Here is a 21,889-nt window from a genome sequence, read left to right as displayed (position 1 = left end):
ACTGCAGGACCTGGATTAACCTCCACATCACCAGAGGAACAGAGGAGAAGTAGGATAAGGGTATGGCTAAAGAAAATACGAACAATCCGTCTAGCACGTTTAGAACAGAGAGTAAAAGGAGCAGGTTTCTGGGCACGGTAGCATAGATTCAAGGCATAGTGTATAGACAAAGGTAAGGTAGGATTTGAGTACATTGGAGGTAAACCTAGGCATTGAGTAATGAAGAGAGAGATATAGTCTCTAGAGATGTTTAAACCAGGTGATGTCATCGCATATGTAGGAGGTGGAATAACATGGTTGGTTAACCTGTTAGATCTCTAGGGGCGCTATTTCATTTTTGGATAAAAAACGTTCCCGTTTTAAGCGCGATATTTTGTCACGAAAAGATGCTCGACTATGCATATTCTTGACAGTTTTGGAAAGAAAACACTCTGAAGTTTCAGAATCTGCAAAGATTTTGTCTGTAAGTGCCCCAGAACTCATTCTACAGGCGAAACCAAGATGATGGATCAACCAGGAATTAGTAGAATTTCTGAAGCTCTGTTTTCCATTGTCTCCTTATATGGCTGTGATTGCGCAAGGAATGAGCCTACACTTTCTGTCGTTCGCCCAAGGTCTTAGCAGCATTGTGACGTATTTGTAGGCATATCATTGGAAGATTGACCATAAGAGACTACATTTTCCAAGTGTCCGCCTGGTGTCCTGCGTGGAATTCGGTGCGCAATTGCCAGCTGCTCGTACTTTTCCATTTGATATAGGGGAGAAACCATGTGTCCAAGAACGATGTATCAATGAAGAGATATGTGAAAAACACCTTGATGATTGATTCTAAACAACGTTTGCCATGTTTTCAGTCGATATTATGGAGTTAATTTGGAAAAAAGTTCGCGTTTTGAGGACTGAATTTTCGGATTTTTTTTGGTAGCCAAATGTGATGTATAAAACGGAGCTATTTCTAATACACAAGGAATCTTTTTGGAAAAACTGAGCATCTGCTATCTAACTGAGAGTATCCTCATTGAAAACATCAGAAGTTCTTCAAAGGTAAATTATTTTATTTGAAGGCTTTTATGTTTTTGTTAATGTTGCGTGCTGGATGCTAACGCTAATGCCAACGCTAAATGCTAACGCTAGCTAGCTACTTTTACACAAATGATTGTTTTCCTATGGTTGAGAAGCATATTTTGAAAATCTGAGATGACAGTGTTGTTTACAAAAGGCTAAGCTTGAGAGATGGCATATTTATTTCATTTCATTTGCGATTTTCATGAATAGTTAACGTTGTGTTATGCTAATGAGCTTGCTGATAGATTTACACAATCCTGGATACAGGGGTTTTTTCATAGCTAAACGTGACGCAGAAAACGGAGCGATTTGTCCTAAACAAATAATCTTTCAGGAAAAACTGAACATTTGCTATCTGAGAGTCTCCTCATTGAAAACATCTGAAGTTCTTCAAAGGTAAATGATTTTATTTGAATGCTTTTCTGTTTTTTTGTGTAAATGTTGCCAGCTGAATGCTAATGCTAAATGCTACGTTAGCCATCAATACTGTTACACAAATGCTTGTTTTGCAATGGTTGAGAAGCATATTTTGAAAATCTGAGATGACAGTGTTGTTAACAAAAGGCTAAGCTTGAGAGCTAGCATATTTATTTAATTTCATTTGCGATTTTCATGAATAGTTAACGTTGCGTTATGGTAATGAGCTTGAGGCTGTAGTCACGATACCGGATCCGGGTTTGGGAGATCAGAGAGGTTAAGGCATATTCAGCAGGGCTAGAGGCTCTACAGCGGAATTAGACAGTAATCACTAACCAGGACAGTAAAGGACAAGGCATATTGATATGCATGCGTAGCCAAGTGAACATATGGGTCCAGTGAGTGGTTGGGCTGGCTGGGGACACAGCGATTCAGACAATTAGTGTAACAGTATAACTTTAGACTGTCCCCTCTCCCATACCCGGGCGCGAACCAGGGACCCTCTGCACACATCAACAACAGTCACCCTCGAAGCATCGTTACCCATCGCTCCACAAAAGCCACGGCCCTTGCAGAGCAAGGGGAACCACTACTTCAAGGTCTCAGAGCAAGTGACGTCACCGATTGAAACAGTATTTAACGCGCACCACTGCTAACTAGCTAGCCGTTTCACATCCGTTATACTCACCCCCCTTTTGACCTCCTCCTTTTCCGCAGCAACCAGTGATCCGGGTCAACAGCATCAATGTAACAGTATAACTTTAGACCGTCCCCTCACCCATACCCGGGTGTGAACCATGGAACCTCTAAACGGCTAGCTAGTTAGCGGTGGTGCGCGCTAAATAGCTTTTCAATTGGTGACGTCACTTGCTCTGAGACCTTGAAGTAGTTGTTGCACTTGCTCTGCAAGGGCTGCTGCTTTTGTGGAGCGATGGGTAACGATGCTTCGTGGGTGACTGTTGTTGATGTGTGCAGAGGGTCCCTGGTTCGCGCCCGGGTATGGGCGAGGGGACGGTCTAAAGTTATACTGTTACATTAGCAGGCCGATGCTAACAAGCTAACACTTAGTAGGCCGGGGCTAAACAAGCTAACAGTTAGCAGACCGGGTTAGCAAGCAAGCAAGGGCTAGCAGTTAGCCGACTGGGTTAGCAAGCAAGCAGATCGCAGGGGCTAGAAAGTAAGTCTGTTTTTGCCTCTTCGTGCGGTGACGTTGATAGACCAGTTGTGGAATTAGTAGGGTTCCAAGTAGCTCTAGGTAGCTATCAGGCCTAGCTGGTTAGCATAATGAGCCTTCAGCAGGCGTCGGGCCTATTGGGAGTCCTCGGGCAGATTATGTCGGTATTCCAGTCATAGGGGATCTGCGGGTTTCCATGCCCCATACCGGCTGAAGAAGGGGTCCGGATATTGTAGCCCAGGAGTATACTTCGGTGGTAGCACAGGAGCTCTGGATCGGCTAGTACTTATAGAGACTATACTCCAATAGACTTGCAGCTGTGATTGCTGCAAAAGGTGGCTCTACAAAGTATTGACTTTGGGGGGGTGAATAGTTATGCACGCTAAAGTTCTGGTCTTGTTTCTTGTTTGTTTCACAAGACAAAATATTTTGCATCTTCAAAGTGGTAGGCATGTTGTGTAAATCAAATTATACATTTTATCTCCAGGTTGTAAGGCAACAAAATAGGAAAAATGCCAAGGGGGTGAATACTTTTGCTAGCCACTGTATATCCCCCACTACTGCCAAGCCACCTCTTTTGCTGGATGCAGGGAACAAGTGGAGACAAAGTGTCCAACATGGCCACAGTAAGGCAGCTCCTAGTGTGTCCAGGCATCTGTGTCTGTTGAGGATTCCCGTTTTCTTTTTGCGCTTGGTTGTCCATGTTTACCATGCTGGGTGTTCGGATGATCCTCCGACATGTTTTGGCGTTCAAAGCATTAGAAGTATTTGTCAATAAACCTCTCGAGCCTTAAAAGTTGTTTTGGGTTGTTATCCAGCTTTGATGTTATTGCTCGCGAGTGAGCAGATCAGCGTTGGAGTAAAGTGGTACTATTTCGTTAGCTTTAGACATTGATTCTTACGTATTCTCATGAGGCATTTGGCTTGTTGTTTTGTATGTCAGTAGTCAAGTTGTCAAGATATTGGACTTGCAAGAAGCAAAGTGTAATTTGCCACATCATCATAATGATGTAAAATGCATAATTTAGATATATCATATCTTAAACCTTAACTGCTGACATGCGATACATTTTGGGACTGTATTAACAGTTGACTAATGAAAGAAATATATTGACATCAACCACACACAGCAGAACAAACAACATTGGTGCAGTGCTCCAGTGGATACAAAGTAGTATGGCTGCATGCAAAGACTGCAGATACTCTTAAATGTGGTGCGGGGCTAAACTTTTATTTCTAAGCATAGAGTAATGTGTCACAGGCACCAGTGTCTTTGTATCTACATACTATATTACTTTGATGAAACTTTTCTCAATTATGACTGGTTTGTGACATTGGACTGTTGTGTGTTTTCAGATGGGAGGCAGCTGTGACCTGTGGTTTGTTCATTGGAAGCACCATGAGGATAAATAATCTGGAGTACATGCAAAAAAACATTCTGGTGGCACACAGCCATCTCAGCAACCCTGACTACGTAAGGTGTGACATTTCCAGTTTTGGGCTCAGATGAATAAAAAAATGATCAGAACTACAGTATGTGTCCTAGTGGACCAGCATCTTCATGGCAACTATTCTGACTCACACTCAAATCTGGACCCAGATAATACCTCCAGTGAATCAAAAGAACCAAAGTACCTTCCTGTTTGTATGAAAAGTGATCCCGATTTGGGTCCACAGCAGCTAGCTGACCAACAGACTTCTCACGGGAGTGTGAAGACTTGTGGTCACATGTTGTCAGCGCATATTCAGCAGAGTCATTGCCCATCTTCTGAAAATGTCTGAAACTCTACCTCTTCAAAGAGCAGTACCTTGCCCTGAACTTAGTCACTTTCAATAGCCAACTACCACCCGGTTACTCAACCCTGCACCTTAGAGGATGCTGCCCTATTTATATAAACATGGAACACTGGTCACTTAAATAATATGTACATACTGTTTTACCAATTTCATATGTACAGTGCCATCAGAAAGTATTCAGACCGCTTTACTTTTTGCACATTTTGATACGTTACAGCCTTATTCTAAAATGGATTAAATTAAACAAATCCTCAGCAATCTACACCCAATACCCAATAATGACAAAGTGAACACAGGCTTTTAGAAATGTTTGCAAATGTATTCCAAATAAAAACAGATACCTCATTTACATAATTATTCAGACCCTTTGCTATGAGACTCGAAACTGAGCTCAGGTGCATCCTGTTTCCATTAATAATCCTTGAGATATTTCTACAACTTGATTGGAATCTACCTGTGGTAAATTTAATGTATTTTACATGATTAGGAAAGGCACACACCTGTCTATATGAGTTCCCACAATTTACAGTGCATGTCAGAACAAAAACCAAGCTGTGAGGTCAAAATAATTGTTTGTAGAGCTCCGAGACAGGATTGTGTTCGAGGCACAGATCTGGGGAAGGGTACCAAATTTTTTTTGCGACATTGAAGGTCCCCAAGAACTCAGTGGCCTCCATCATTCTTAAATGGAAGAAGTTTGGAAACACCAATACTCTTACTAGAGCTGGCTGCCTGGCCAAAATGAACAATCGGGAGAGAATGGCCTTGTACGGGGAGGTGACCAGGAACTTGATGATCACTCTGACAGAACTCTAGAGTTCCTCAGTGGAGATGGGAGAGCCTTCCAGAAGGACAACCATCTCTACAGCACTCCACCAATCAGGCCTTCATGGTAAAGTGGCCAGACGGAAGCCACTCCTCAATAAAAAGCACATGACAGCCTGCTTGGAGTTTTCCAAAAGGCACTGGTCTGATGAAACCAAGATTGAACTCTTTGGCTTGAATGCCAAGTGTCATGTCTGGAGGAAACCTGGCACCATCCCTATGGTGAAGCATGGTGGTGGCAGCATCATGCTGTGGGGATGTATTTCAGTGGCAGGGACTGGGAAACTTGTCAGGATTGAGGGAAAGATGAACTGAGCAAAGTACAGAGAGATCCTTGATGAAAACCTGCTCCAGAGCACTCAGGACCTCAGACTGGGGTGAAGGTTCACCTTCCAACAGGACAACGACCCTAATCACACAGCCAAGACAGAGCAAGAGTGGCTTTGAGACAAGTCTCTGAATGTCCTTGAGTTTCCCAGCCACAGCCCGGAGTTGAACCCAATCAAACATGTCTGGAGAGACCTGAATATAGCTGTGCAGTGACGCTCCCCATCCAACCTGACAGAGCTTGAGAGGATCTACAGAGGAGAAACTCCCCAAATACAGGTGTACCAAGCTTGTAGCGTCACACCTAAGACTCAAGGCTGTTTTTGGTTTGTCATTATGGATTATTGTGCATAGTTGAAGAGGGAAAAAAAAAACATTTTTTCCATTTTAAAATAAGGCTGTAATGTATCAAGAGGTCTGAACTTTCCGAACGCACTGTATATAGTGTAAGTGGTCAGACATCTGAGGATATCCCCCATCAAGTTGGAAACAAGTTAAAAGGATAACCATAGTTCTGACTGCAAATCCTAAAAGTCAGGATAGGAAGAAGAACCAAAACGGCAACATTAAAGTGTGAGGAATTAAAGTGTGAGGAAACCCACAGCACCACAGTCAACATAAGCTCATCTCACCAACCAGACAACAAAAAGAAAAAGGAAAATTAGACTTGTTGTAACCAATGTGGGAAAAGCGTTTACAACCATAAACTGGTACACTCGGGAGTAAGGTTAACAAAGCTGCACCGACTGTTGAAAGAAGACTGGCAAGAGGGCTTGCAGCTTCTCAGTGTGATAAAAGTTTTGTCCAGAAGAGGGCATTGACAGACCACAAAAAGAGACTCATGGGATCAGCCGTTTGTGTGCACTCTGTGTGGGAAGAGCTTCAGTTTTGTCCAGAATCTCAAAGAGCACTAGCCAAACCACTGCACACAATGCAAAAAGAGCTTCAAAACAGTACAATACTTCAGGATACACCAGCGCACACACTCAGGAGAGAAACCCGATTGTTGCTCACACTGTGGCAGAGAATTTGGCCACTTGAATGGGGTCAGAGTGCATGAGAAGCTGCACACAGGAAACAAGCCTTTCAAGCTTGAGCATTGTTGAAACGAGCTCCAGTCTGGCTAATTACCTCAATTATGTATTTGTTTATTTAGATTATAAGTAAGCAATTATAAACTGGGTTTTTTTTCTAGCCCTGACTGCTGATTGGCTGGAAGCCGTGGTATATCAGACTGTATACCACAGGTATGACAAAAACATTTTTTTTTTACTGTTTTATTTACATTATAATAGCAATAAGGCAACTCTGGGATTTGTAGTATATGACCAATATAAGTATAGGCCTATTGGTTACCTGTTTTATGTAATTCAAGTAATCCAGTTACATGTTCTTTTTAAGCAAGAGCCCATAGGCTGTTCTTATCCATAACTAGACAGAGTGCCTGGATACAGCCATTAGCCGTGGTATATTGGCCATATACACACGACAATTACCCAAGATGCCTTATTGCTATTATAAACTTGTTACCAATGTAATTAAAACAGTTTAAAAAAAAATCATAGTTCTGTATATGGTCTGGCATACCACGGCTTTCAGCCAATTAGCATTCAGGGCTCAAACCAGCAGTTTATAAAATGCTACAACACAGGAAGAAGCAAAACGGGAGTTGGTGCAGGAAAATAGTAAGTGCGCACCGAACAGGGCAGCGCGTGTCGGAATTTTCTGTAGCCTATGCTGAGGTGAAGTTGAAGTGGAGAGCCAGAGCCAAGACGTGACATTTTCGACTGGAGGTGGAGCAAGTGTTGTGAGAGGGAGAGAAGAAGAGAGAGAGAGAGGGAGAGAGTGGAGCGTAAATAAGTAGCCTACCTATAGCGTTTACTTCGTAACGCATCACAGCAGGACCGTGGATCGAATCTCAAGGCACTTAGCCCCTACGGACAAGGACAAGGCAGGTAAGATTAGATGATGAAGATGTGATAATTACCTAAATTTGGTTGCGTTAAAGCAATCGCACTATAGAGCAATGAGCACAATTAATTGAATAACTGATACTTTGATGGTTTTTGTGTACTGTGTCACCTAACCAATTGATAGAGGGTAGCCTATAGGCACGTTTTTGGGCTGCTTATTTCTGGACTTGCTTGCTAGTAGGCAGGGCAAACCCGTTTTGGTGATTTCTGGTATCTCATCAAAATCAATCAATCGCAGCACATGTTTGGACTCATTCAGAAATACCATTGGAAATGAATGCTGAAAGTTCAATTTATATTCCTAAAACTTAAGTTGAAAATGATGCATGCTGTCGCTGTTTCCTGTTGACAAGACATTTTGCGAAATAGCCCAATGTCAAAACACAGTTTAAGGTGTCCAAATCAATAACCAATATGCAGAAACTGTTCGTGATATTGAAAACATGTAATATACACATACATGTGCAACAATAGTGTTTATATATATATATATTTTTTACGAGCACCTTATAAATTGCACACGTTCCAAAAACCCTGTTTTGACAAGTGGCAATACATAACTAATATCGATTAGGGGGAAATCAGGTTGTACGTCCTGTTGAAACCAACACAACTTAAAATCCACATGGAAACTGGGTATATGTTTTTTTACATCACTGGTTGGAGAACAACCTGAAGAAGACAGTTATATTTTAGAGTGATGCATTTTGATTTGGAGGTCGCCAAAAAGGAAAGAGAAACGCAACACTTATTTGTCAATCACTCATATTGATATGACCTTGAAATCAGTTGCGAGAGGGGGGAGATGAGGTTGCACTTCCAGTTAAAACTATTAAACACAGCTCAAAAACCACACGGAATCTGGGAATAATGTGTACATCACTGGCCTGAGGACAATTTGTACAGCTCAACATTTTGAAGTGTTGCACTTTGATTTAAGTGGGTCGCCAAGGTGGTAAGTGCAACGCAACACTTTTTGTTAATCACTTTAATCGATATCTCGATAAAATCAATAGAACGGGGCAAACGTGTAGCGCTGTTTAAACTAACACTATTCAAAGGCCACATGGAAACTTTGAATAACCTATACATGGTTAGTTAGATGAGAACTTGTAGAAGGCTTATATCTATATTGTGGAAGGTTAACTGTTGATTTCGGGAGGCTTCCATCATGGAAAAGGGAACGGGACACTTTTCTGTTAAACGCATCACGACGCAGCATAGGATATCAAAAGTGACAACGATTGGCTGCTTTTTAAGTGGTCGTTTGACTGTTAAATCCATGTATTGGTGTGTGGCAGTGGCGACCAGTCATTCAGGGCAGGTGGGTGTTTTGAGCCCCACATTTTAGCAAAAAAATATACATAAATACAACTATTTTGGGCTTGCCAGTTTTGCATGTTATTTTCGCATTAATGTGTTACATCAGTTTGCAAACAATGTAAAAAATATATATATATATATATATATATATATATATATATATATATATATATATATATATATATATATATAAATATAAATATATATATATAATATATATATAAATATATATATATATATATAAATATATATATATATATATATATATATATATATATATATATATATATATATAAATATATATATATATATATAATATATATATATATATATATATATATATATATAATTGAGTTAATAAAGCCGCATACAAACTAGGGCTGGGCGGTATAACGTAATTTACTATATACACCAGTATTTATGCATGGCTCAAGGTCATTGGCCACAGATACAATGATGTCAAATCACGTTATACAGTGGGGCAAAAAAGTATTTAGTCAGCCACCAATTGTGCAAGTTCTCCCACTTAAAAAGATGAGAGAGGCCTGTAATTTTCATCATAGGTACACTTCAACAATGACAGACAAAATCCAGAAAATCACATTGTAGGATTTTTAATGAATTTATTTGCAAATGATGGTGGAAAATAAGTATTTGGTCACCTACAAACAAGCAAGATTTCTGGCTCTCACAGACCTGTAACTTCTTTAACCTCTACTAACTCCCCATCCCGCATGCGGGAGCGTAATCATCGCCTGACACTAATTTGCATAACGCATCGGGCATAAATATCCCTAGAAAGTATTCCTATTCATGAAAATCACCAATGAAATATATTAGCCTTTCACCCTGTCATCTCAGATTTTCAAAATATGCTTTACAGCCAAAGCTAGACAAGCATTTGTGTAAGTTTATCATAGTCTAGCATAGCATTATGCCCTGCTAGCAGCAGGCAACATTTTCACGAAAATAAGAAAAGCAATCAAATTAAGTCATTTACCTCGGAAGGACTTCGGATGTTTTCACTCATGAGATTCCCGGTTAGATAGCAAATGTTCCTTTTTTCCAAAAATATGATTTTTGTAGGCGAAATAGCTCCGTTTGTTCTTCACGTTTGGCTGAGAAATCGACCGGAAAATGTGGTCACTTCAACACCAAACTTTTTTCCAAATTAGCTCCATAATATCGACAGAAACATGGCAAACGTTGTTTAGAATCAATCCTCCAGGTGTTTTTCACATATCTATTCGATAATATATCCACCGGGACAATTGGTTTCTCATTAGAAGCGATTGGAATAATGGCTGTACTTTACGCAAGATTTTCTGCGGGAGCCATCATGTGACCACTTGCTCAATGTAGTCCCTTACGGCTATTCTTCAACATAAATGCGTAAAAATACGTCACAATGCTGTAGATACCTTGGGGAATACGTAGAAAGCGTAAGCTCATTCGTAGCCCATTCACAGCCATATAAGAAGTTATTGGTATGGGGCACTTCCTGATTGGATTTTTATCTGGGTTTCGCCTGTAACATCAGTTCTGTTATACTCACAGAACATATCTTTGCAGTTTTGGAAACGTTAGAGTGTTTTCTATCCAAAGCTGTCAATTATATGCACAGTCTAGCATCTTGTCGTGACAAAATATCCCATTTAAAACGGGAACGTTTTTTATCCAAAAATGAATTACCGCCACCAGAGTTTCAAGAGAGGCTCCTCTGTCCTCCACTCGTTACCTGTATTAATGGCAACTGTTTGAACTTGTTATCAGTATAAAAGACACCTGTCCACAACCTCAAACAGTCACACTCCAAACTCCACTATGGCCAAGACCAAAGAGCTGTCAAAGGACACCAGAAACAAAATTGTAGACCTGCACCAGGCTGGGAAGACTGAATCTGCAATAGGTAAGCAGCTTGGTTTGAAGAAATCAACTGTGGGAGCAATTATTAGGAAATGGAAGACATACAAGACCACTGATAATCTCCCTCAATCTGGGGCTCCATGCAAAATCTCAACCCGTGGGGTCAAAATGATCACAAGAACTGTGAGCAAAAATCCCAGAACCACACGGGGGGACCTAGTGAATGACCTGCAGAGAGCTGGGACCAAAGTAACAAAGCCTACCAACAGTAACACACTACGCCGCCAGGGACTCAAATCCTGCAGTGCCAGACGTGTCCCCCTGCTTAAGCCAGTACATGTCCAGGCCCGTCTGAAGTTTGCTAGAGAGCATTTGGATGATCCAGAAGATTGGGAGAATGTCATATGGTCAGATGAAACCAAAATATAACTTTTTGGTAAAAACTCAACTCGTTGTGTTTGGAGGACAAAGAATGCTGAGTTGCATCCAAAGAACACCATACCTACGGTGAAGCATGGGGGTGGAAACATCATGTTTTTCTGCAAAGGGACCAGGACGACGGATCCGTGTAAAGGAAAGAATGAATGGGGCCATGTATCGTGAGATTTTGAGTGAAAACCTCCTTCCATCAGCAAGGGAATTGAAGATGAAACGTGGCTGGGTCTTTCAGCATGACAATGATCCCAAACACACCGCCCGGTTAACGAAGGAGTGGCTTTGTATGAAACATTTCAAGGTCCTGGAGTGGCCTAGCCAGTCTCCAGATCTCAACCCCATAGAAAATCTTTGGAGGGAGTTGAAAGTCTGTGTTGCCCAGCAACAGCCCCAAAACATCACTGCTCTAGAGGAGATCTGCATGGAGGAATGGGCCAAAATACCAGCAACAGTGTGTGAAAACCTTGTGAAGACTTACAGTCATTGCCAACAAAGGGTATATAACAAAGTATTGAGATAAACTTTTGTTATTGACCAAATACTTATTTTCCACCATAATTTGCTAATAAATTCATTAAAAATCCTACAATGTGATTTTCTGGATTTTTTTTTCTCATTTTGTCTGTCATAGTTGAAGTGTACCTATGATGAAAATTACAGGCCTCTCATCTTTTCAAGTGGGAGAATTTGCACAATTGGTGGCTGACTAAATACTTTTTTGCCCCACTGTAAATATAATCACCTAGATGACCCACCCTAGTCACACCCCTACCTAGAGAATAAAAAACTCTCTATGGTAAGGGTGTGACAGGTATCGCCCAGGCAGAATAAACTTGCACTTTTTTTCAATGCTGTCATTGAGAAAAAAGAAAGGTGTCATCTAGTTTTTCAAAAGTATCTGTAATCTGGTTCAGCTCCACTATTGCGGAACGTTGTCGGATGAGCTGACTCCAGGGTTGCAGAGGGCCATGTGGTCCTGGTGCTATCTAGTGATATCATTATGAAAGTAGTTTGGTGTAAGCAACGCATACCCTCACTCCCTCTATACTGTATCGCTGGGTGTATTATCATAATGCTGAGTGACAGGTGTGGCAGAATTGCCAAGTTACAGAATAGAACAATATCACCAAGACAGGCGTTAAACCACTGTATTCAACTTCAGTCATCCAAGAGGGATTTCATGCAGGGTCTCTTCTTTCTCTGTATCAACTTCTATGTTGCTGTATGTACTTCTGTATTGCTGGGCCAATGTCTTGAATGATATTGCACTGAACTCACGGCCTGTAACAGCCCTCTGCTTTCGGGGGTCACAAGCTTCAATTCTGTAGTTGGCCAGTGTAGAACCATCTCCAAGACCATTTGTGATTCATTTACACGCGCACACACTCCACAAAATTATCTGTCCAGTGACTCAATATAATTTGAAGTGCTGCTACTCATTTGTTTTCTCCTTATCTTAGAAATGAGTGCTGGAGAAAGAAACATTAGCTTGTTGTGTATCGTAGACCGCTCCTGTTTTTCTGCACTGTGGGAACGGCAAACCTCTGATACAGTCGCTCTCTCTCGGAGTGTCTGTCACTCTTGCTGAATCCACTCAAAATACGAGAGGGGGAGGAAAAATACCATTTGAAATGAAGGGGGCCATATCTGACAGTCTCTGTGAGCGACAGGCTCAAATGAAACACAATATGAGGGACATAGTAGCAATGGCTTGCAGATACAGTGAGATACAGATATAGTGTCCAAAGAGTAATAGGGGAGGGAGCAGGGTGGAGTTTACTGTATAGCAGGGGGGGAAAAAGGAAGAACGAGAGAGTGGCATAAAAAGAAGGCAAGTTTAAATCTCTCTCTCTCTCTCTCTCTCTCTCTCTCTCTCCTTATGGAATACCTAGACAGGATAGTGGAGTATGGGGTTGCATCCCAAATGAAACCCATAATTTTTAAAAGTAGTGCACTATAGAGGGAACACATCGTAGATCAATGTGCCTTCAGATAGAAGCAGGTTGAAAGCATTCACATCAAACTCTCTAGAAGTAATCATCTATGTCAAGTCATTTCTTTAAATCAAATAAAATGTTATTGGTCGCATACAAATATTTAGCAGATGTTATTGCGGGTGTTATTTATTTTAATAATGTGAAATGTCAGAATAATGATAGAATGATTTCAGCTTTTATTTCTTTCATCACATTCCCAGTGGGTTAGAAGTTTACATACACGCAATTAGTAATTGGTAACATTGCCTTTAAATTGTTTAACTTGGGTCAAACATTTTTGGTAGCCTTCCACAAGCTTCCCACAATAATTTTGGCCCATTCCTCCAGACAGTTGGTGTAACTGATTCAGGGCCTCCTCCTTGTAAAGGCCTCCTTGCTCGCACACGCTTTTTTAGTTCTGCCCACACAATTTTCTATAGGATTGAGGTCAGGTCTTTGTGATGGCCACTCCAATACCTTGAATTGTTGTTCTTAAGCCATTTTGCTCTAACTTTGGAAGTATGCTTGGGGTCATTATCCATTTGAAAGACCCATTTGCGACCAAGCTTTAACTTCTTGAAGCTATGGGGCACTATTTTTATGTTTGGAAAAATAACGTTCCCAAAGTAAACAGCCTATTTCTCAGAACCAGATGCTAGAATATGCATATAATTAACAGATTGGGATAGAAAACACTAAAGTTTCCAAAACTGTCAAAATACTGTCTGTGAGTATAACAGAACTGATATTGCAAAAATCAAACCAGGAAGTGGCTTCTATTTTGAAAACTCCATGTTCCATAGCCTCCCATTGCTCCATTTAAAGGGATATCAACAGGATTCCTTTTCCTATCACTTCCTCAAGGTGTCAACAGTCTTCAGACATAGTTTCAGGCTTTTATTTTGAAGAATGAGCGTGAACGATGGATAGGTGGGGGCTCTCAGAGTGAGTTGTGCTCAAAAGCCAACTGTCCCGGTTGATATATTATCGAATAGATATTTGAAAAACACCCTGACATTGATTATAAAAAACGTTTGACATGTTTCTGTGGACATTAATATAATTTTTGAATTTTTGTCTGCGTTGTCGTGAACGCCCTTTCTTGTGGATTCCTGGGCATAACGCATCAAACTGACGGAGGTATTTGGATATAAAAACTAACTTTATGGCACGAAAGGAACATTTTGTTGTCTAACTGGGAGTCTCGTGAGTGAAAACATCCGAAGATCATCAAAGGTAAACAATTCATTTGATTGCTTTTCTTATTTTCGTGACCAAGTTACCTGATGCTAAGTGTACTTATTGTTTTGTTGAGCGATCGATAAACTTACACAAACGCTTGTATTGCTTTCGCTGTAAAGCATCATTTCAAAATCTGAGACGACAGGTGGATTTACAAAAGGCTAAACTGTGTTTTGCAATATTGCACTTGTGATTTCATGAATATTTTCTAGTAATATTATTTGACTGTGGCGCTATGCTATTCAGCGTTGCTGATGACAATTATCCCGGATCCGGTATGGGTGGTTCAGAGATTTTAACTTCCTGGCTGATGTCTTGAGATGTTGCTTCAATATATTCAGATAATTTCCCCCCCTTATGAAGCTATCTATTCTGTGAAGTGCACCAGACCCTCCTGCAGCAAAGCACCCCACAACATGATGCTACCACCCCCGTGCTTCACGGTTGGGATTGTGTTCTTTGGCTTGCAAGACTCGTCCATTTTCCTCCAAACATAACGATGGCCAAACAGTTCTATTTTTGTTTCATCAGACCAGAGGACATTTCTCCAAAAAGTGCAGTTGCAAACTGTAGTCTGGCTTTTTTATTTAACCTTTATTTAACCAGATAGGCTAGTTGAGAACAACTTCTCATTTGCAACTGCGATCTGGCCAAGATAAAGCGCAGCAATTCGACACATACAACAACACAGTTACACATGGAATAAACAAAACATACAGTCAATAATACAGTAGAACAAAAGAAAACAAAGTCTATATACAGTGAGTGCAAATGAGGTAAGTTAAGGAAATAAATAGGCCATGGTGGCGAAGTAATTACAATATAGCAATTAAACACTGGAATGGTAGATCGGCAGAAGATGAATGTGCAGGTAGAGATACTGGGGTGCAAAGGAGCTAAATAAATAAATACCAGTATTTAAAAAAATATGTTTTATTTCACCTTTATTTAACCAGGTAGGCAAGTTGAGAACAAGTTCTCATTTACAATTGCGACCTGGCCAAGATAAAGCAAAGCAGTTCAACACATACAACAACACAGAGTTACACATGGAGTAAAACAAACATACAGTCAATAATACAGTATAAACAAGTCTATATACGATGTGAGCAAATGAGGTGAGATAAGGGAGGTAAAGGCAAAAAAGGCCATGGTGGCAAAGTAAATACAATATAGCAAGTAAAACACTGGAATGGTAGATTTGCAATGGAAGAATATGAAAAGTAGAAATAAAAATAATGGGGTGCAAAGGAGCAAAATAAATAAATAAAATACAGTAGGGAAAGAGGTAGTTGTTTGGGCTAAATTATAGATGGGCTATGTGCAGGTGCAGTAATCTGTGAGCTGCTCTGACAGTTGGTGCTTAAAGCTAGTGATGGAGATAAGTGTTTCCAGTTTCAGAGATTTTTGTAGTTCGTTCCAGTCATTGGCAGCAGAGAACTGGAAGGAGAGGCGGCCAAATAAATAATTGGTTTTGGGGGTGACTAGAGAGATATACCTGCTGGAGTGTGTGCTACAGGCGGGAGATTCTATGGTGACCAGCGAGCTGAGATAAGGGGGGACTTTACCTAGCAGGGTCTTGTAGATGACATGGAGCCAGTGGGTTTGGCGACGAGTATGAAGCGAGGGCCAGCCAACGAGAGCGTACAGGTCGCAATGGTGGGTAGTATATGGGGCTTTGGTGACAAAACGGATTGCACTGTGATAGACTGCATCCAATTTGTTGAGTAGGGTATTGGAGGCGATTTTGTAAATGACATCGCCAAAGTCGAGGACTGGTAGGCTGGTCAGTTTTACAAGGGTATGTTTGGCAGCATGAGTGAAGGATGCTTTGTTGCGAAATAGGAAGCCGATTCTAGATTTAACTTCGGATTGGAGATGTTTGATATGGGTCTGGAAGGAGAGTTTACAGTCTAACCAGACACCCAGGTATTTGTAGTCCACGTAGTCTAAGTCAGAGCCGTCCAGAGTAGTGATGTTGGACAGGCGGGCAGGTGCCGGCAGCGATCGGTTGAAGAGCATGCATTTAGTTTTACTTGAATTTAAGAGCAATTGGAGGCCACGGAAGGAGAGTTGTATGGCATTGAAGCTTGCCTGGAGGGTTGTACAGTGTCCAAAGAAGGGCCAGAAGTATACAGAATGGTGTCGTCTGCGTAGAGGTGGATCAGGGACTCACCAGCAGCAAGAGCGACCTCATTGATGTATACAGAGAAGAGAGTCTGTCCAAGAATTGAACCTTGTGGCACCCCCAGAGACTGCCAGAGGTCCGGACAGCAGACCCTCCGATTTGACACACTGAATTCTATCAGAGAAGTAGTTGGTGAACCAGGCGAGGCAATCATTTGAGAAACCAAGGCTGTCGAGTCTGCCAATGAGGATGTGGTGATTGACAGAGTCGAAAGCCTTGGCCAGATCAATGAATACGGCTGCACAGTAATGTTTCTTATCGATGGCGGTTAAGATATCGTTTAGGACCTTGAGCGTGGCTGAGGTGCACCCATGACCAGCTCTGAAACCAGATTGCATAGCAGAGAAGGTATGGTGAGATTCGAAATGGTCGGTAATCTGTTTGTTGACTTGGCTTTCGAAGACCTTAGAAAGGCAGGGTAGGATAGATATAGGTCTGTAGCAGTTTGGGTCAAGAGTGTCCCCCCCTTTGAAGAGGGGGATGACCGCAGCTGCTTTCCAATCGTTGGGAATCTCAGACGACACGAAAGAGAGGTTGAACAGGCTAGTAATAGGGGTGGCAACAATTTAGGCAGAATTTTAGAAAGAAAGGGTCCAGATTGTCTAGCCCGGCTGATTTGTAGGGGTCCAGATTTTGCAGCTCTTTCAGAACATCAGCTGAACGGATTTGGGAGAAGGAGAAATGGGGAAGGCTTGGGCGAGTTGCTGTGGGGGGTGCAGTGCTGTTGACCAGGGTAGGAGTAGCCAGGTGGAAAGCATGGCCAGCCATAGAAAAATGCTTATTGAAATTCTCAGTTATGGTGGATTTATCAGTGGTGACAGGAAACACTATCTTCAGTGCAGTGGGCAGCTGGGAGGGGGTGTTCTTATTCTCCACGGACTTTACAGATAGAAAGGCCTGCTCGCTGAAGTGTTTCAGGGAGCGTTTGACAGTGATGAGTGGAGGTCCTTTGACCGCTGACCCATTACGCATGCAGGCAATGAGGCAGTGATCGCTGAGATCTTGGTTGAAGACAGCAGAGGTGTATTTAGAGGGCAAGTTGGTTAGGATGATATCTATGAAGGTGCCCGTGTTTAAGGCTTTGGGGAGGTACCTGGTAGGTTCATTGATAATTTGTGTGAGATTGAGGGCATCAAGTTTAGATTGTAGGATGGCTGGGGTGTTAAGCATGTTCCAGTTTAGGTCGCCTAGCAGCACGAGCTCTGAAGATAGATGGGAGGCAATCAGTTCACATATGGTGTCCAGAGCACAGCTGGGGCAGAGGGTGGTCTATAGCAGGCGGCAACGGTGAGAGACTTGTTTTTAGAGAGGTTGATTTTTAAAAGTAGAAGTTCAAATTGTTTGGGTAGGACAGAACTCTGCAGGCTATCTTTGCAGTAGATTGCAACACCGCCCCCTTTGACAGTTCTATCTTGTCTGAAAATGTAGTTTGGGATAAAAATTTCACAATTTTTGGTGGTCTTCCTAAGCCAGGATTCAGACACAGCTAGAACATCCGGGTTGGCAGAGTGTGCTAAAGAAGTGAATAGAACAAACTTAGGGAGGAGGCTTCTAATGTTAACATGCATGAAACCAAGGCTATTACGGTTACAGAAGTCGTCAAAAGAGAGCGCCTGGGGAATAGGAGTGGAGCTAGGCACTGCAGGGCCTGGATTCACCTCTACATCGCCAGAGGAACAGAGGAGGAGTAGAATAAGGGTACGGCTAAAAGCAATAAGAATTGGTCGTCTAGAACGTCTGGAACAGAGAGTAAAAGGAGGTTTCTGGGGGCGATAAAATAGCATCAAGGTATAATGTACAGACAAAGGTATGGTAGGATGTGAATACAGTGGAGGTAAACCTAGGTATTGAGTGATGATGAGAGAGATAATGTCTCTAGAAACATAATTGAAACTAGGAGATGTCATTGCATGTGTGGGTGGTGGAACTAATAGGTTGGATAAGGTATAGTGAGCAGGACTAGAGGCTCTACAGTGAAATAAGCCAATAAACACTAACCAGAACAGCAATGGACAAGGCATATTGACATTAAGGAGAGGCATGCTTAGTCGAGTGATTAAAAGGCTCCAGTGAGTAGAGAGGTTGGTTGGGGGTCACAGCGATTTAGAGCGATTTAGAGCCGAGCCAGGCCATCGGTAGCAAGCTAGCATAGGATGAGGTCTGTTATTAGCCACCTCTTGCGTTCCGTCAGTAGATTAGTGGGGTGCTTAAAGCTAGTGAGGGAGATGTGAGTCTCCAGCTTCAGAGATTTTTGCAATTCGTTCCAGTCATGGGCAGCAGAGAACTGGAAGGAAAGACGACTAAAGTAGGAATTGGCTTTGGGGGTGACCAGTGAGATATATCTGCTGGAGCGCGTGCTGCTATGGTGACCAGTGAGCGGAGATAAGGCTAGCAGAGACTTGTACATAACCTGTAGCCAGTGGATTTGGCGACGAGTATGAAGTGAGGGCCAACCAACGAGAGCGTACAGTTTGCAATGGTGCGTAGTGTATGGGGCTTTGGTGACAAAACGGATGGCAGTGTTTCTGGCGGTTTCGGAGCAGTAGCTTCTTCCTTGCTGTGCGGCCTTTCAGGTTATGTCGATATAGGACTCGTTTTACTGTGTATAGATACTTTTCTACCTGTTTCCAGCATCTTCACAAGTTCCTTTGCTGTTGTTATGGAATTGATTTGCACTTTTCGCACCAAAGTACGTAAATCTCTAGGAGACAGAACGCGTCTCCTTCCTGAACGGTATGACGGCTGTGTGGTTTCATGGTGTTTATACTTGCTCACTATTGTTTGTACAGATGAACGTGGTACCTTCAGGCATTTGGAAATTGCTCCCAAGGATGAACCAGACTTGTGGAGGTCTACAATTTTTTTTCTGAGGTCTTGGCTGATTTCTTTTGATTTTCCCATGATGTCAAGCAGAGGCTCTGAGTTTGAAGGTAGACCTTGAAATACATCCACTGGTACACCGCCAACTCAAATGATGTCAATTAGCCTATCAGAAGCTTCTAAAGCCATGACATAATTTAATCTGGAATTTTGCAAGCTGTTTAAAGGCACAGTCAACATTGTGTATGTGAACTTCCGACCCACTGGAATTGTGATAACAAACCAAAACTATAGTTTGTTAACAATTTGTGGAGTCGTTTAAAAACTAGTTTTAATGACTCCATCCTAACTGTATGTACATGTCTGACTTCAACTGTACCTGTGAACACAGTGGCCTCCATGATTCTTAAATGGAAGAAGTTTGAAACCACCAAGACTCTTCCTAGAGCTGGACGCCCGGCCAAAGTTATCAATCGGGGAAGAATGGCCTTGGACAGGGAGGTGACCAAGATCCCGATGGTGACCCTGTCACAGCTCCAGAGTTCCTCTGTGGAGATGGGATAACCTTCCAAAAGTACAACCATCTCTGCAGCACTCCACAAATTAGGCCTTCATGGTAGTGGCCAGACAGACGCCACTCCTCAGTAAAAGGCACATGACAGCCTGCTTGGAGTTTTCCAAAAGGCACCTAAATGAAGGTTGAACTTTTTGGCATGTTTGCCAAGTGTCACGTCAGGAGGAAACCTGGCACCATCCCTACGGGGAAGCATGGTGGTGGCAACAACATGCTGTGGGGATGTTTTTCAGTGGCAGGGACTGGGAGACTAGTCAGGATCGATGCAAAGATAAAGGGAGAAAAGTACAGAAAGATCCTTGATGAATACCTGCTCCAGAGCGCTCAGGACCTCAACTGGGGTGAAGGTTCACCCTCCAACAGGACAATGACACTAAGCACATATCCCGAAGCCACTCCTATGTTGTCTTGGCTAAGTATCTGAATGTCCTAGATTGGCCCAGCCAGAGCCCAGATTTGAAGCCGATCGAACATCTCTGGAGAGACCTGAAGATAGCTGTGCAGCAACGCTCCCCATCCAACCTGACTGAGCTTGAGAGGGTCTGCAGAGAAGAAGGGTGCCAAGCTTTTAACATCATACCCAAGAAGACTCTAGGCTTCAAACGCTGCCAACAGTGGTTAAACAAAGTAGTGAAAAAGGGTCTGAATACTACTTATGTAAATGTGATTCCCCCTGTTTTTTTATATATATTTTTTATATAAATGAGCAAAAATAAAACAAACAGTTTTTGCTTTGTCATTATGGGGTATTGTGTGTAGATTGATGAGGAGCATTTTAGAATAAGGCTGTAACTTAACAAAATGGGGAAAAAGTCAAGGGGTCTGAATACATTCTGAATGCACGGTATATGATGGGATGTATAGACATTATGGACAGTATATGGATATAATATTTTGTTTATTTGAACAGTGTATGTACAGCAATAGTTAAATTGGAAAGGCCTTGACTAGAATACAGTATATTCATATGAAGCCGGTAAAACATTATGTAAGCATTATTAAAGTGACCAGTTTTCCATAACTATGTACAGATGGCAGCAGCCTCTAAGGTGTATGGTAGCGTAACCGGTTGGTAGCCGGCTTGTGACAGTGACTAAAGTTCAGGGCAGGGTACTAGTTCAGGGCAGGGTGTAGTCTGGCTTGAGATGACTACTTAACAGTCTGATGGCCTTGCAATAAAAGCTGTTTTTCATTGTCTCGGTCCCAGCTTTGATGCACCTGTTCTGACCCCACCTTCTGGATAGTAGCAGGGTGAACAGGCTGTGGCTCAAGTGGGGGGAGGTCCTTGATGATGTTCTTTGCCTACTGGATGGTGGCAGGGTGAGCAGGCCGTGGCTCCGGTGGCTGAGGTCTTTAATCTTCTTGGCCAGGTGCTGTAGATGTCCTGGAGGGCAGACAATGTGCCCCTGGTGATACGTTGGGCAGACCGCACCGTCCCCTGGAGAGCACTGTGCAGTTGTCTGTCAAGGTTTGTGAGGGACTGATTTCTTCAGCCTCCTGAGGTTGAAAAGTCCATGTTGCACCTTCTTCACCACACTGCCTGTGTGAGTGGACCATATAAGATTGTCAGTAATGTGCATGCAAAGGAACTTCTCCACTGCGGCCCGTCAGAAGTTTAGGACCCAGTTGCACAGGGCGGGGTTCAGACTCAGGGCTCCAAGTTTAATGATGAGCTTGGCTGGTACTATGGTGTTGAAGGCTGAGCTGTAGTCAATGAACAACATTCTTACATAAGTATTTGCCTTGTCCAGAGGGGATAGGGCAGTGCGATGGCGGTTGTCACCCGTGGATCTATTAGGGCGGTATGCAAATTGCAGTGGGTCAAGGGGGTCGGGTAAGGTGGAAGTGATATGATCCTTATCTAGCCTCTCAAAGCACTTGATCAGA

At 42.3% G+C, this 21,889-nt stretch overlaps 1 protein-coding gene and 1 long non-coding RNA gene across 2 annotated transcripts in view; both read left to right on the top strand.

Annotated features, from left to right (window-relative positions):
- The first annotated feature begins 910 nt into the window (after positions 1-910).
- Positions 911-4,189, top strand: LOC149985595 (uncharacterized). Its single transcript, XR_016496134.1, has 3 exons — positions 911-1,044; positions 1,400-1,461; positions 4,013-4,189. It is a non-coding gene; the product is annotated as an uncharacterized LOC149985595 (long non-coding RNA).
- A 3,043-nt stretch (positions 4,190-7,232) lies between these two features.
- Positions 7,233-21,889, top strand: part of cdh23 (cadherin-related 23) — a 646,476-nt gene continuing 631,819 nt past the window's right edge. Inside the window, exon 1 of the mRNA XM_090235114.1 lies at positions 7,233-7,560. The gene's annotated coding sequence lies outside the window, so the exon portion shown is untranslated. The remainder of the gene's footprint in view (positions 7,561-21,889) is intronic.

This window comes from Oncorhynchus mykiss, chromosome 1 (assembly GCF_057628025.1).
Source record: "Oncorhynchus mykiss isolate SJ-2025 chromosome 1, ASM5762802v1, whole genome shotgun sequence".
NCBI classification, from domain to species: Eukaryota; Metazoa; Chordata; class Actinopteri; order Salmoniformes; family Salmonidae; genus Oncorhynchus; species Oncorhynchus mykiss.
This window is presented reverse-complemented; position numbering and strand designations above follow the sequence as displayed.